Below are 18,070 nucleotides of genomic sequence, written 5' to 3' on the forward strand. Positions count from 1 at the left end.
ACAATTTCCACCCCAAACCCTGTCATGTCCGTGACACTCTCTAACCTATTTCTAGATGATACAAAACGTACTGTCCTTCTCTGAACTTTCTCGATGTACTCCGTTAATCCTGTCTGGTAAGGATTCCACACCGCACAGCGGTACTCCAAAAAAGGATGGACAAGCGTAGTGTAGGCAATCTCGTTAGTAGATCTGTTGCATCTTCTAAGTATTGCCGGCCGGTGTGGTCGTGTGGTTCTAGGCGCTTCAGTCTGGAACCGCGTGATCGCTACGGTCGCAGGTTCGAATCCTGCCTCGGGCATGGATGTGTGTGATGTCCTTAGGTTAGTTAGGTTTAATTAGTTCTAAGTTCTAGGTGACTGATGACCTAAGTAGTTAAGTCGCATAGTGCTCAGAGCCATTTGAACCATTTTTTTTTCTAAGTATTCTGGCAATAACACGCAGTCTTTGGTTCCCCTTCCCCACAACATTTTCTACGTATTTTTCCAGTTTAAATTGTTCGTAATTGTAATTTCTTTGCATTTGAATGATTTATTGTGTACCTGAAGTTTAACAGATTCCTTTTAGTACTCACGTGGATTACCTCAAACTTTTCATTATTTAGGGTCAATAGCCAATTTTCGCACCATACAGATATATTTTCTAAATCTTTTTCCAATTTTTTTTCATCTTCTGATGACTTTATTAGACAATAAACGAGAGGACCATCGCCAACAAACCTAAGAGGTCTGCTCAGATTGTCTTCTAAATCATGTATCAAGATAAGCAACAGCAGATGGCCTAAAGCACTACCTTGGGGAACACCCGAAATTACTTCTGTTCCACTCTATGACTTACTACGAACTGTGATCTCTCTGACAGAAAATCATGAGTCTTTATTCCATAAGCACGCAATTTGAGTACAAGCCGCTTATGAGATACGCTATCAAATCTTCCGCAAATCTAGTGATACGGAATCAATCTAAGATTCCCTGTCGATAACACCCAACACTCCGCGTGATTAAAGAGCTAGAACGACCCGTGTTGACTATGCGTCAATAGACCGTTCTCTTCGAGGTAATTCATAATGATCGACCATAATATATGTTCGAAAATCAGGCTGCGTTTCGGCGTTAATGATATGTATTTGTAATTTAGTGGATTACTCCTACTACCTTTCTTGAATATTGGTGTGACCTGTGCAACTTTCCAGTCGTTGGGCACTGATCTTTCCTCTAGCGAGCGGTTGTATATGATTGTTAAGTGTGAAACTATTTCATCAGCATACTCTGAAAGAAATCTAATTGGTGTATAGTCTGGTCCGGAAAATTCGCTTTTATTAAGTGATTTTAGCTGCTTCACTACTCCAAGGATATCTGCTTCTGAGTTACACATGATGGCAGTTGTTTTTGATTCGAATTCTGGGGTGGGTCCCATTCTTCCAGTGTTTTGCAGAGGCATAGCAGTGTTACTCATGGTGTCATAGTGCGGGGAGCCAGTGGATATGACTGGCTGGGAAATCTAACTGCACAGCGGACATCCTGGGTCTCACGCAACAGTGTCATGGTCCCATTTTTCGACAGGACAACGCTCATTCACGCGCGTCTCTACAAATGGTCTTCGTGATGATGAGGTGCTCCCGTGATCAGCAAGATTCCGAATCTGAACCCGAACATGTTTGGGACCAGTTCAGATGTAAATTACACACCTGCGCCAGTATCAGAGACTGGTGACAATATTTGTGGGTCAGCTAGCCTCACGAGAGAATACAGTGGCCTTATTATAACACCCCAACTGAATCAGTGCATCCCTTTTTGCCAGAGTGGGTGCAGTGTCATACTGATAAGTGGGCTAATACTGCTAGTTTCTTTGTAAATTTGACTCAGTTTTGTAATTACTGAAGTAACATCACATACCTTCTGGGTGATTTACTTTTTTGGTCAGGCAATGTTCAAATGGTTCAAATGGCTCTAAGCACTATGGGACTTAACATCTGAGGTCATCAGTCTCCTAGACTTAGAACTACTTAAACCTAACTAACCTAAGGACATCACACACATCCATGCCCGAGGCAGGATTCGAACCCGCGACCGTAACAGCAGCGTGGTTCCGTACTGAAGCGCCGAGAACCGCTCGGCCACAGCGGCCGCCTCAGGCAATGTATTTCGAGCTTTGTTTTATTATTAGTCTCCATAGCCGAATGGTTAGAGTCATTGTCTTCGGAGCGGAAGGACCCAGGCTCGATTTCAGGAACCTCCTCCGATCGCTCTAAAGCTGGGAGGTCTGGAATGGGCTCCGCTCAGCATCGTAAGGCCAAATAAGGAGCTGCTTGAATAAAGAAGCTAAAGAAGCAGCGGTATCATCAGGATTCATCTACTGTCAATAACGCTGTAGGGATTGGCGACATGCTGCACGTGTCCCATGACCAGATACCGCTCCTCGTACTGCCTTGTGGGCAGCAGCGAGCCAGTCGGAACAGGCCCCAAGGCCTAATGCAGGTCTGGTACCCAATTTTACCTTTTAGTAGTCATTTACTTTCTCTCCAAATGGTGGCAGACTGGAATAGCCTTTGATCGAAAATTATTACGGGACATGAATAGAGTTTTAACAGCCGTATCCATAGGAAAACTGTACCATGCGCATCTAGTGTCTACGGAAGAACAAGTGGATACATAAAAAACGATAGGAAAATGAACATAAGTAAAAAGTTGCAACCAGATATTTGTAAACAGAGAACTGAAATGTGTTGCCAAGAATCACTAAAGATCACCTAACAATACATGTATATAATTAAATAATCTTCTTTATGTTGTTAACCACTGATGATGCCTACAGTGGATAAGCGAAACATATGTGGTAGACATAAATCAAACATTCAGTTGACAAATACCGATATTTTTTCTTATCTACATGATAAATATAAATTAAGTAACAGCAGTATTGCTTCGGAGCGCGGCACTAGCTTACTGGGACAAAGGCGAGGAAGAAAGCCAGCCTTGTAAAAGACAATCTCCTGAAGTGGTTAATGGTAGCCACAGAATGCGCAGATCTGTATACCGAGTATGGAATCGAGGCCATCGCCTCTCATGAGCGGGTACAGTACCGTTACTACAGCGCAACTTCGCTCATTCTCTATGTGTTAGACTTCCGTGTCTTTTATTTACGGATTAGTGATCTATCCTGTTTTAGATGAGAAGCACTAAGTATCTACTACCAGAAGTCTGGCATAGTAGTTTTTTCCGTCGACTGCATAGTCTTATGATTAAAATTCAGAAGTTAGGTAACTGAACATACTCCTCCACACACCCCTTGAACATATTCTCAGAATATAATAAATTTTCTTGAGACGGACAAGCTTATGTCCACGAATCAGCATGATTTTAGAAAGCATCTTTCGTGCGATACTCAGCTGCCCTTTTCTCACATGATATACTACAAACTATGGATGAAGGGTAACAGGCAGATTGCAAATTTCCAGATTTCCGATACTCTGTGCCCCATTTCAGGCTGTTACAGAAGATACGAGCATATGGACATATGGAGTAGGTTCACAGATATTTCAGTGGCTCGACGACTTCTTAAGTTATGGAACTCAGTATGTTGTCCTCGACGGCGAGTGTTCATCAGAGACAAGGGTATCGCCAAAAGTGATAGGAGCGCTATTACTCTCTATATACATAAATGATTTGCTGGTCAGGGTGGCCAGCGATCTGTGGTTGTCCGCTGATGATGCTATGGTGTACGGTCAGGTGCCGGGCGGTAGGAGAATACAAGACAAGACTTAGACAAAATGTCTAGTTGATGTGATGAATGGTAGGTAGCTCTACACGTAGAAAAATGTAAGTTGATGAGGATGGGTAGGAAAAACAAGCGCGTAATGTTCGGATACAACTTTAATAGTGTCCATCTTGACACACATACGTCGTTTAAATATCTGCGCGCAACGTTAAAAAGCGATATAAATTGGAAGTAGCATGTGAGTATTGTGGTATCAAAGGCGAATGGTCGTCTTCGGTTTATTGGGAGAATTCTAGAAAAGTGTAGTTCATCTGTAAAGAAGACCGCTTATAGGACGCTAATGTGACATATTCTTGAGTACTGTTCGAGTGTTTGGGATCCGTACCAGGTCCGATTGAAGGAAGACATGGAGGCAATTCAGAGGCGAGCTGCTAGATTTGTTACTGGTAGGTTCGAACAACACGCAAGTGTTACGGAGATGCTTTGGCAGTGGCAGGATCCCCTGGAGGGAAGGCGACGTTCTTTTCGAGGAACACTAATGAGAAAATATAGAGAACCGGCGTTTGAAGCTGACTGAAGAACGAGTCTGTTACCTCCAACATACGCAGCGTGTAAGGACTACGAAGGTAAGATACGCAAAATTAGGGCTCGTACGGAGACATATAGATAGTCGTTTTTCCCTCGTTCTGTTTGCGAGTGGAATAGGAAAGGAAATGACTAGTAGTGGTACGGGGTATACTCCACCACGCGCTCTACGGTGGATTGCGGAATATCGATGTAGATGTAGATTTAATTGTAGATGTACATCATAAATTTTCATATAACTTAAACTATTTAAGCAGCAAGTGCCAGGAAAGTTTTCAGGAGGCACGAATGTTTTATGATGCATATTTAATTGGCGTTTGTACTGGCGTCGTTGCAATGGTGGGAAGTGCGACCTATGCCACCATCAGGTCTGCCCCAACTGCAGCGCCAGCTCAACATGAGCCACGGCTACATACCAGCCGTCCAACTCTAGCGCCAGTCTGGCGCGAGCTACATATAATTGCTGATCTTTCCCCGTATTTTTCAAAGTATCTTCGGTACGAAGCAGCCTCTGTCGCACATTATTGGTAGGATGCACTCTATGCCACGAAACATTGATATGAAGCACTCTCTCCCATGCATATTTTGTACAGAGCATCCTCTCCCACGCAACAGTGGTAAGCAGCACCCTCTACCACACAAGTGTAGACTGACATACCTTTACCATGAAACATCATTACGAAGCACCCTCTGCCACGAAACTTGGCAAGAACTGCCTTCCGCCACGAAGCACTGGTTCGAAGGACCCTCTGCAACGTAACATCACTACCATGTACCATTACCATCCGCCACGTGACACTTTGACAAAGTACATTGTGCCATACAACACTTGTTCGAAGCACAGTCTGCCATGCACAATCTTTAAAGAGCACCCTCCGCCCCACAACATGGTCCAAAGCGCCCTCTGACGGGCAACACTGGTATGAAGCACCGTCTGCCATGGAATATTACTGCTAAGTAGGTTCTGCCACACAACATTGGTATGAAGCACCCACTACCACGCAACAATAAAATGTATGGTTAATTCCAAGGAGCGCTACCATTTACCGCTAGACGGTAATGGCCTGTCTTCACAGCGGCGGGGGACCTTCGTTCACCACAGTTCAACCAATTTTTGAGAAATATTTTGTAAGTATACTCATAATCCTTTCTCTTGAATCAGCCTACCTACTAGTGACAACCGTGTCAAATTTCTCGCTGTAGTCCCTGAGATTAGCCCGAACACACAGACAGAAGCATCGTCAGGGGACTTTAATTTATATATGTACAGACAGATAAATAGATAGAAATAAACAGATAGATAGAAGAAGAAGAAGAAGAAGAAGAAGAAACTGAAAGCACAGAGTAGACAGAAGAAGAAGAAGAAGAAGAAGAAAGGACAGATAGATAGAAGTAAATAAGGAATTGTCTGGATCCGAAACAAGGAATACTCAAGAGGGGGATCATTCAGGAACAGCAGCTTCTTGCTGTATAATGTACGTAGAAAGTATACAATGCCACACTTTCTCTTGCATTTATCAGACGAGGCGGAGCCTCGATTCATGTACTGGACTTGCATTCACCCCGAGGACCCAAATCCAGGATTTCTGTGGCTTGTCTAAATTCCATAAGGCAAATTGCAGGTTGGTTCCTCTGAATAGACTACGGCTGCTTCCTTGCGATATCCTTCTCCCATTGAACCATTGCTACGCCTTTAATGACTTCCCTATCAACGAGAGATTAAACTGTGGTTTCCGTTTCTTTATTTTTTTGGAAATTTGTGATAAGTTCCTATGGGACTAAACTGCTGAGGCCATCGGTCCCTAGGCTTACACACTACTTAATCTAACTTAAACTAACTTACGCTAAGGACAACACACACACACACCTATGTCCGAGAGAGGACTCGCGAACCGTGACAAGGCGCCCCCTAGGCCGCGCGGCTACCCCGCGCGGTCGTTTCTTTATCCTCTTTCTACTGTTCAAAAGAACCTAGTTCAGAATAATTGGGCTGGGTGAAAGAATCGATCTTAAGCAACCACCTTAAGAGTCTTCAGAGAAACCGTGATGGAAATAAATGAACGTATTCGCATATAAATCTGAGCCCAGCGCTTCTGTAGGTCAGTCTATCACCAAGGTATCTACAGACTACTAATCAGCTGTTTGTTGCATAAATACTATCGATACTGAAAAACGAACTTACATATGGTATTATTTTAGGGAACTTTAACGTGGAAATTTGTCAACCATAGACATGTCCAATGGAAAATGTTTCATTTCCAAAATAATCCGTAAATTTCACCTTACACTTGAGCTTACAAATAACATGCTGATCCACTAAGAAGCACTGCAATCAAAACAGGTGTAACTCAATAACAGGTGTAACCAAAATACCAGCAAGATAACTGTACCTGCTACCGGACGAAGTGAAAGCAGAGCACTAAACGTGGAGTGCTCATGACTATTATTGCGGAGGATAGCAATTAGTCCACATAAAGCTTTAATATTACTGAATAGGCTTTTCATGAAAGCAGAAAAATTGTGTCAGCTGTGCCTTAGAAAAAGCAGTTTTTCGTCATGAAGACTTCTGATGTTATGCAGGAATTACTCATATCAAAAAACACTGGAGTCAAGGAATAACTGTTCACTGAGATACGATACTCTTTTGTACGAGGGCGTCATTTTTCTCACACTGAGGACGTTGCGTGGTGGTCCTGCTTACAACAAGTTTGATGGAATAGTTGTAAGCTATTTTGTATGAAATAAAGACAGAACTGCCTAAACGGTTACTGACCAAGCTATAATGATCGTATAGATATACAGAAACTTCTTTCTACGTCATTACCTATAACATATCGAGGATAATAATGAGTATGTGACTGCTACGTAAATAATGGTGAACGGACTTCCTCAGTCCTAATTCAGGTGCTCCATTTCCATGAATAAAATCAGAGATCATTAAACAATTTGTCAATCGATATACAAAAGCGGCAAACAGTATAAGATGACTCCTTATGACTTAGAAACACAGAAAACAGCTTTTCGTGAAGACGCAATTAGTCCAAAGTAAAAGTCGTATCAGACGAATATAAGAGTTCTGTTCACGCTTTGCTTCTTCTTCTCAGGCCTACCTGAATGAGGGAATTCTGAGAAAGCTAAAACTCTCACGCGAAAAACAGAGTTATATAAACGCAAGAACAGGGAAAGTGGAAGGAGAGTGCAACCACCGAGAAAATTAGGACAAAACAAAACTTTTCACTGCACCACCGTGCATGCGCGAACCGAACTACAAAAAAAGAAAAAAAAAGGAGACGACTATTGACCGTGACGACCAAAAATATTAAGGTCCTTGTCTGGAAGAATGGTTTAAAGTTAAAAGCGACGAAATTTTCTTTTGTGAAGAAGAGAGTTGCAAGGATTAAACTTACATTAATCAGGGTGGCAGTTGTGGTTTAGCGGGAAGAACAGTAGATCTGACTGGTCCTTGAGGTTCCGCGTTCAATGCCGCGTTGGGGACGGGGATTTTCCTTCGTTCCAGTACCTGCAAGATGGCCCTAGGTCCACTCAGCCTACTGTTAAAACGCGTACCGTGGATCTTTCACGGGGTCTCCTCCTAGTGCCGTGGCTCTTACAGGCACTGCACTCTACGTGCGCCATAAGCTTTATCTTTACCTCTGATTAATCAGTACATAGAGACATGCAGATGACACAGTGATAAATGCAGTGCTGAAAGACTACAGTTGTCTCTTAGAGAAGCTGAAATCGTTTACAGATAGATCTCACAAGGGAACCTCCCCATCGCACCCCCCTCAGATTTAGTTATAAGTTGGCACAGTGGATGGGCCTTGAAAAACTGAACATAGATCAATCGAGAAAACAGGAAGAAGTTGTGTGGAACTATGAAATAATAAGCAAAATATACAAACTGAGTAGTCCTTGTGCAAGATAGGTGACATTTAGGGTTGCGTTAGTTCTGATACGCTGTGGTGCTGTGGTTACCGTGAGCAGCTGCGGAGCGAGAGGTCCTTAGTTCAAATCTTCCATCGACTGAAAATTTTAATTTTTTATTTTCAGACAATTATCAGAGTTCAGGCACACACACATAATCAACTTCGTTCTCCAAAATTCCTGGACATGTTCAGATTTGCTTAGACATATACAGGATTTGACGGTCTACACACAGAAAAATTTGAAAACGTTAAAAACTTATGTTTTGACAGAGCACAGAGAAAACTGTGCGACTGTGAAACTGTTGCATTCATTTGTTGCAGTTTATGTGACACACTCTTATGTTTTCATCACTTTTTTGGGAGTGATTATCACATTCACAAGAAAACCTAAATCGGGCAAGGTAGAAGAATCTTTTTACCCATTCGCCAAGTGTGCAAGTTAGGTGGGTCGACAACATATTCCTGTCATGTGACGCACATGCCGTCACCAGTGTCGTATAGAATATATCAGACGTGTTTTCCTGTGGAGGAATCGGTTGACCTATGACCTTGCGATCAAATGTTTTCGGTTCCCATTGGAGAGGCACGTCCTTTCGCCTAATAATCGCACGGTTTTGCGGTGCGATCGCAAAACACAGACACTAAACTTATTACAGTGAACAGAGACGTCAATGAACGAACGGACAGATCATAACTTTGCGAAAAAAAAGAAAGTAAACTTTTGAAGGACCTCTCGCTCCGCAGCCGCTCACGCTAACCACGGAACCACGGCGCTCTTGTGTTCAGAGTATCCTTGATGTTGCCTATGTTGCTAAATAGCTGATGATCACCGTCACATGCAGGAAGAGAACAAATAATATCACTGATACAAAATATTAGTAGCGAACAAGTTCTGTTAAGGAGAAACTGCTAAATAGCTGATTATCTCCGTCTTATGCAGATAGAGAACCTTCACTGAACGTATCTGTCGCGAAGAAAAATAGACCTTGCTTTGTAACATAAAGCTGAAGAATGTCTAAAGAGAAGGGCTTCCCTGTGGAACATCAGACTGAAATGACGTGATGAAAGTGATTGAACAGCCGTGTCAAGCTGCTGAGTATCGATTACCAATGTCCAAAGCGATCGACGAAGTCCGGAAGATCAAGCATGACGCACACTTGAGGAGGAACCGAAGAAGCGACGGCGGAAGATGCCTTGATATTGTATAATACCAATTTCAGTTTCCTTGTGTGACGTAATAACAACTACGACAGAAAGAAGCAAGGACGAAACGTCCGAGTATCGGACCAGATTTGCAACTGGATTCAATACTTCTTTGCAGATAGAACTAGACACGTCGCTCTTAACGGAACAAAATCGACAGATGTAAAAGTAATTTCCGGAGTATCCTAAGAAAGCGTGACAGGATCCCCACTGTTTACAACGTATGTAAATGAACTAGCAGAAAAAGTCGGAAGCTCTTTAAGATTGTTTGCAGATAATGCCGTCGTCTGCAAGAAAGTAGCGAGGCCAGAAAACAGTATGGATTTGCAGAATGACCTACAGAGGGTTGGTTAGTGGTGCGGGCCTTGACACGTGACTCTGAACGTAAATATATGTAACTATGGCGCATACATAAGAAAATAAATCCATTACTATACAACTACACTACTGATGACAAACAGTATCTATCGTAAAACATTTCAGAGTAACTGTCCACAGCGACCTTAAATGGAATGACCGCGTAAAGCAAATAGTAGGAAAAACAGACGGTAGACTGAGATTCATAGCAAGAATCTTAAGGAAATGTAATTCATCCACGAAGGAAGTGGCTTACAAGGCGCTTGTTAGATCGATTCTTGAGTATTGGTCATCAACGTAGGAGAGATAGGACAGATACAGAAGATGCAGCGAAGAGGGGCGCGTTTCGTCACGGGATCGTTTAGTCGGCGCGAGAGCGCGTTAAGGAGACGCTCAACAAATTCCAGTGGCAGGTGTTACGAAAGAGATGTTATGCATCACGAAGAAATTTCGAGTGGGCACTTTCCGGGAAGAGTCGGAAAACGTATTACTTCCTCCCACATACATCTCGCGTAATGACCGCGAGGAGGAAATGCGAATAATTGGAGTTAACAGGGAGGTTTATCGACAATCATTTTTCCCACCGGCCATTCTCGGGTGGAACAGAGAATGAGGAATCAGTTAGTGGTACCAGAAATACTCCTCAAATTCAAATGGCTCTAAGCACTATGGGACCTAACATCTGAGGTCAACAGTCCCCTAGACTTAGTACTACTTAAACCTAACTAACCCAAGGACATCACACACATCCATGCCCGAGGCAGGATTCGAACCTGCGACCGTAGTAGCAGCGCGGTTCTGGACTGAAGCGCCTAGAACCGCTCGGCTACAGCGGCCGGCAGAAGTACTCTCCACCACACACCATTGGGTGGCTTTCGGAGTACGATGTAGATGTAACACCATCCTGATTACAGTTATTACCTTTCTGAAAAGTCCAACCGCTGTGTGCCACACGTATAGTGTTTCATTTTACGATTCAACGAAGCCACAATGCCAACCAGTTAATTAAGTTCAAGCGAATGACGGAAGTCGAGTGCATTACTCCCCGGGAGAGCTTTAAGATTTGTATACCTGTCACCATTGGGGAAAAAGTCATTTCGATATTGCGACGAGAGAGGCGGGCAGGCAGGCACTCCGGCTGTCGACAGCTTGTTAAACACCGCGGCGGGCAGCGGGCGGCAGGTCCTCCTAGCGGGGATTTTGACACCGGCGGCGCTCTCTCGGCAAACAAACAGAGCCGAAGAAAGCCCGCACCTGCCGTAAACTTCCTCCTCTATGCACTACCGAAAGCAACAAAACTGTGTCCCACCACAGCAGACACACCTGTCGGATGCATAATCACACGCAGCGGACAAATCTGAACGGTTTTGATTTATTCTAGTACAGCTATAGTTTCCAACCAGACCACTTCATTACGAAACTAGTTTTAAAAAAATGATTGTGAAAAGTATATCCTAATACTGGCGTCGGTGCTTTCATTTTATATTCTTTCCACTCAAATTGTTCACCTCAGAAGTCTTCTGTGACATTAAAGACTTGTTTTCACATAAATGAACAGTCACAAGGCGCTCATAAAACAGTGAAGCTACTATAATAAACACAGAGATAAAACATCATATTTTCGACTAAAACTATTATTTTTGCAGCGACTTACTGTGGTTCAATTTTTTGTTAACTTATTGGCTTTCGGGGCGTGACCATACAGCCACCTCAATAGTGGAATGCCATTTATGACATACGAACGTGAGGACAACACAACACCCAGTCCCCGAGCGGGAAAAATCTCCGACTCGGCCGGAAATCGAAGCTAAGTCCCTTCGGTTAGGAGTCCGCCATGTGGACCGTGTAGCTACCGAGGCGGACTACAATGATTCAACGAATTTACAAAACCTTCAAAGTTCCACAGGTGTTGCTTTTACTTAAATTGTGACAACTTTCGCACTTTAATCCAGTATCAGGCCATCCATATAACTCCTACCATAACACCATAATGTATACACGCTGGCCACATTGCTTGTATGAGTGGCTAAGTGCAAGGTACTGTTTGCACAAAGCCGTCTCGTAGCAAAACATGCACACAGTACTGGACTGCCGTATACAAACAGTATCTTGCACTTAGCCACTCATACAAGCAATGTGGCCAGCGTGTACATATTATGGTGTTATGGTAGGACTTACAGGGATGGCATGAGAATGGACTGAAGTCCGAAATTTGTCGACATTTAAATAAAACAAACTTCCGTGCAACTTTGACGGTTTTGTAACTTCATTGTACCACTATTACATTTTTCAGCTCCAGAATAACAGATTTCCGTAATAGAATATTCAGCTAAATAATTAATTCGTATATCTGTTCATAGATCATGTATGTTTTCTTCAAATGAGATGGATCAATTGGATTTACTGCGGCAGCTTCAACAACCGCTGGTTTCGATGCTTCATTGGTGACTTCCACTACGCTTCTTTCAGCTGAGAGTTTGGATCATACTGGTGGATGTCAGACAAGCTAGACAGAAATTACACCAAAACTATCAAACATTAGCTTATTCTGCCCCTTTCACAATTTGATGGCATGGTGCGTAAATTGATACCATATCAACCTTTTTTCATTAGTAGCAATCATTGTAGTACTATAAATGACTTATTAATTATTAATACATGATTAGTCTGATTTACAGCAACATATTGCGTTTGTAAATTAATTACGAAACGTCTTATAACAAAGGAGGAGAATACAGTGATGCCACTACATCTGATCCAAATCCTTCGAAGGGTGACAGACAATTAATCAAAGATCTCATTCCTAGGGAAAGTATTTTACTACAGATAGATGCCTAAACAACCACGTGACGCATCATTCAATTCAGATTTTAAATACGTTTTCCTCCATAAATTCCGTTCAAATATAAGATTAGTTACATCACTCATTTAAAAAAATTAATGTCTCTTCCTCAGTAGTTAGTAAGTTTACGACATTATGATGTACACTATTTTCTCAAGCATCTAAAGCTACTCGTCTAAGTGAAAACAGATAACCAATATCTTACCGTTCCAAATGATACCTGAGGTTAAAGAATTATGATGGGTGCCCAATACACACAATTTTACGTCATGTAACAATCAAGGACGTTCTAGACGTTGTTTTACGCCATGGCCGAGCTGCTCTAAACTTGTAGGAAAGGATGTAAGTGTCTAGAACCTTGAGGTGAGAACTATACGACGTGGGGTTACCGTACAGACCTGAAAATTTACACTCATCAGGCAGCTATGTGACAGAGCTGTAAGAGTGTGCAATTGTCAAAGCGTGAAACAATAACACGTAAGTGAATCAAATAATTTAACATATTATATCTTCGAATCAATCTCAGTGATCGAACATTGACGTTGTTAAAATGCAGTTAAGATTTTCAAGTAAATATTGTGAGTTCAGGTAATTTAATTCATCTTCAGAGACTTCATTTACCGCCACTTGTACCCCTCACGTGAAATATCCGTTCTACAGTTGCCACGTTGAGGAAATGTCATCAAACTAAAACATTTTTTTCAAATAGTTCTGGAACAGATGTATTCGTCCGTTCTATATGCTACTGAACAATGGATTATTTGTGTGATGGGTTGTTTGTATGACGCGAAAAGTCTGAAAATGAGTTAAATAATCAAATTGAAACTGATAATACGTAGTTCAGTAATCGAACTGGACGGTATTTCAAACAGAGCACAGGGGCAGCTGTTGCTTTGTATGTGCGTCTGGCAGCGGAGCGAACGGTTAGAGCGGTAGCTACGGAGTTGGGGCCTTGCGACCGGCTATCTGTTTCGTGTAATACGACTGTGGAACGTTATATCCGCGACCAGATGAGTCACGGAGCGCTGACGTCCTGCTTCACTTGCTGCCACTCCGTCAGCGCGACTGATCAGCTGTTTATTGCCCTGCCACCAACGATTTACGTTCGCTCGGCCCCTGCCTGTCACCTCTTTATAGATCTACTACTGTTAGCGATTGGGATCACTCAGCGATCGGATGCTACTCTCACGACAGAGGTAGCTCCTCTTTCCAATCGTCATCGTCTATCGAAATTGCAGTCACTGAAAATATTTATGCTAAACAGTTCCGGAAGGCAGACGAAGCCTATTTAGAAATGAGACTTGTTTCCGTCCGTACCTAAATACAATACGTAGACGTCGATAAGCCACAAAATGTACACAGATATTCACTGTATCCTGCCTTTATGTAAAAAAGACACGTATTTACAGTTTGTGCAGCTGTGTCCAAATGGAAGGCATAACAAAGTAAATAGTTTCCCTACAGCCGTTCCATCTCTGACTTCTGCGATCCGTAGCTTTTCTCTTAGCAAACATATTGGAGTGTGTCGTCAGTAGGTACTCTTGACATCAATTTCTTCAGCAACGTTACTTATTCCATCAGTGGCCTTAGCACTCACGTAGTTTCCAGACATAAAATCTGTTGGCTGTAGCCGAGGCAGATTGCACAGAGGTTAAGACATTGGTCTCGTGTAGGCAGGAACGGGCAACAAATGCCCTCAAGACATCCTAACTTACATTTACCGCAACTTCCTGAAACCAGTTCAGGCGAGTACCGGGATGGTACTCTGTGCAAGACCACATACTCTATCCTCCCACAACCTACCGAACTCTACTAGAGGTTCTAGGCGCTTCAGTCCGGAACCGCGCTGCTGCTACGGTCGCAGGTTCGAATCCTGCCTCAGGCATGGATGTGTATGATCTCCTTGGGTTAGTTATATTTAAGTAGTTCTAAGTCTAGGGGACTGATGACCTCAGATATTAAGTCCCATAGTGCTTAGAGCCATTTGAAACAATTTTGAACTCTACTAGCGCTCGATCTGTAATGACCTCGAATTGACAGGAACATGAAATGGAACTGCGCTTTCTTATAGGCTGTCGGCACGATATGTCATCATTTCATCCAAATTTGAAAATAATTTCTTTCGTACACATAAGACGAACTGTAGGCTGTGTATTTTGTTACTTACTACAACATTCCTACGTATCAGAATGGTCACTGTTTCTCCGAACATATTTTATATTACGTAGCCAGATAACCATTAACAATTACAAGAAAAGGTTTTTTGTAGCCATATGGTACTTTTATTTTGAGTTATAATATCTGTCATATAGCTCTAAGTTTGACAGTTGCCGCAACAGCTGGGACGTTGTAACAACAGAGTCGCTGCTTTCGCTCTGACACTACACTGTGCAAGGATCCTTGTACTGTTTTCTCCTGAGTGGCGCTCTGTTACAAACCAAACGCTTGCCTTACTTGTTTTGTTGTTGCTAATAACCAAAGATACGCATTCTAAAAAGCGATTCGATCTCTATCAGCAACATGCATTCATGTCGCATCTCCCTTGAGACTCTAAAAAAGCCCTTTTTCCGAAACATTCTATTCCTGAACACGTCTAGGAACTAGACTGATAAGACTTTGATTTCTATGACTCTTATCAGAGATGCCTATAATTCAAATTCTTATCTGCATATATTCATTTGGACTTCACATTCTATCTCGAATTCACTTCCTTTACTGATAGCATAGGATTGAGTAAGGTCCTTTCTCCATTCTTGTCCAAGTGAAAATGTTCTCCGCACTTAATGGCCTCAAAGTCTAATAGTTTATTTATTGATTGCACAAGGCTCCCTTCCTTCGTCTTCTACAAACTACAAAATGATGTTCAGTGCAACGAGAAGTCTGTCGAAGAGCAATAATAACTACTCGACAAATGGGTCACAGTCCCAGAAGCACACCTTTTCCACTGTACTGAAGTCTGTGCTGCCATATACTGTCTTGACACAGTTGGACTTGTTGTTACAAAGGGCGTGATTCGGGCCCCAATTGCAGCTTTATGCGGCCAAAGATCCATTACATGAGTAATCTGAATTCCACTCCAAAGCCTTCCAAATTCCGATACGTTATGACAACGCTACACCCATGAAATACTTCCATGAGAAAGCCAAACGACTGCAGTGTTTTGTCTTTAGGCGGAACAGGTGTGAAAAGTTTGGCAACAACGAAGACCAATAAGCAACAGGGTATATACAGATGCGCTAAATAAATGGTGTAATTTAACTAAATTATAATAATGGCTTACTAGACCAATTCATAACATCGCTTCAAATGTAGAAATGAGGTTTTCACATCAACTAATACGAACATGGAGCTACAATAAATAATACTTACCTAATTTAAATCAGGCCCCTGAGGATAAAGTTTTCGCAGTCAGTAACTCTTAAGTCATAAAGATGCTGAGGTTGATAAAAGAAGAAACGTTCCACGATGTTGTCCCGAGAATGTTAAACATACATCAGAAACTTCTGCTGCTGATCGTCCAGTTCGTTCCGATAAAAGTTACGACTTGTCGTGCCTCTCCCCGAGATAACATTTGCCGATTGAGTTCTCGAACCAAAGATATCCCAAGAGTCGCTCCTGTGTTTCGATGCGACGACGGTCATACAGCACCAGGTCACCGGCCAGAGCAAAATTTTCCGGAGCGTTTCGGCCGCACGGTGACAGACGTCATCGGGCGAACAGCCATGCGCGTCCGCGGCGGAGCAAAGCGCTGGTGACCCTGCGGGGCGGCAGCCGGACCACCACTGCCACCTGAGGCCGCGCGGGCGCGCGTGCTGCCCTGTGACGTCACGACGCGTGCCCGCCAATGGCCGGCGCGCGCCTCCTGATAACCTACCGGCGGCCGGCCGCTCCTCCAACGTAATCCAACAAGACGTACGAAGCCAACGGGAACACTCCTCCCGCTCAGTCAGAGAAAATTACTGGGACCAATGTATTGTAACAAGTTCAATATCTGTCACACTCTATAGCAATACATTTCACTCACGTGTGGACGGAATGTAACGTTGTGTCAGTCCCCTGAGGGACACACTCTCTCATCTAAGACATAGTAGCTGAATAAATCTATTATTTCAATGTCACGCCTCAATAGCATCGGTAGCGCAATTCGACTGACGTCCTTCGATATAAGAATATACTGACGTGATATAAGTCGAGGTACAGCGATATGCACTTCCACAGATGACGGCAGTATCGCGTACCCAAGGTATAAAAGGGCATTTCCTTGGCGTTGGCGGTGCTGTCATTTGTACTAAGATGATTATGACCGCACGACGGGAGTTTAGACTTCGAACGCTGAATGGTAGTTGGAGCTAGAAGCATGGGACATTTCATTTTGAAAATCGTTAGGGAATTCGATATTCCGAGATCCACAGTGTCAGGAGTGTACTGAGAATACCAAATTTCAGGCATCACCGCTCACCACAGACAACGATGTGGCCGACAGCCTTCACTTAACGACCGAGAGCAGCGACGTTTGCGTAGAGTTGTCAGTGTTAACAGAATAGCAACACTGCGTGAAATAGCCGCAGAAATTTATGTGGGACGTACGACAAACGTATCCGTTAGGACAACGCGACCAAACTAGGCGTTATTGGACTATGGCAGCAGACGACCGACGCAACTGCCTGTACTACTAACACTTGCAGCGCGTCTCCTGGGATCATGACCACATCGATTGGACCCTAATCGGCTGAAAAACAGTGGTGTCGTCATATGATTCCCGATTCCACTTGCTAAGAGCTGACAGTAGAATTCGAATGCGGCACAAACCCCACGAACTCATGGACCCAAGTCGTCAACAAGGCACTGCACAACCTGGCCTGTTTTGACATGGAAAGGTTCAAATGGTTCAAATGGCTCTGAGCACTATGGGACTTAACTTCTGAGGTCATCAGTCCCCTAGAACTTAGAACTACTTAAACCTAACTAACCTAAGGATATCACACACATCCATGCCCGAGGCAGGATTCGAACCTGCGACCGTAGCGGTCGCGCGATTCCAGACTGAAGCGCCTAGAACCGCTCGGCCACTCCGGCCGGCTGACGTGGAAAGGACTGGATCCTCTGGTACAACTGAACCGATTATTGACTGGAAGTAGTCTCACTACTTGGACACAACTTGCATTCATGGACTTCATGACAATGCGCGATGTCGCCGGGTCATAATTATTCGCGTTTGTTTTCAAGAACATTCTGGACAATTCGAGCGACTGATTTGGCCACCCAGGTCACCCGACATGAACATAATCGAGAGGTCAGTTCGTGGACAAAATCTTGCACTGTCAAACACTTTCGGAATTGTGGACTGCTACATAGGCAGAAAGGTTCAATATTTCTGCAGAGGACTTCAAACGACTTGTTGAATCCGTGCCCGTCGAGCTGCTGCCCTACACTGGGC

This window comes from Schistocerca nitens, chromosome 2 (genome assembly GCF_023898315.1).
Source record: "Schistocerca nitens isolate TAMUIC-IGC-003100 chromosome 2, iqSchNite1.1, whole genome shotgun sequence".
In the NCBI taxonomy this organism is placed as follows: Eukaryota; Metazoa; Arthropoda; class Insecta; order Orthoptera; family Acrididae; genus Schistocerca; species Schistocerca nitens.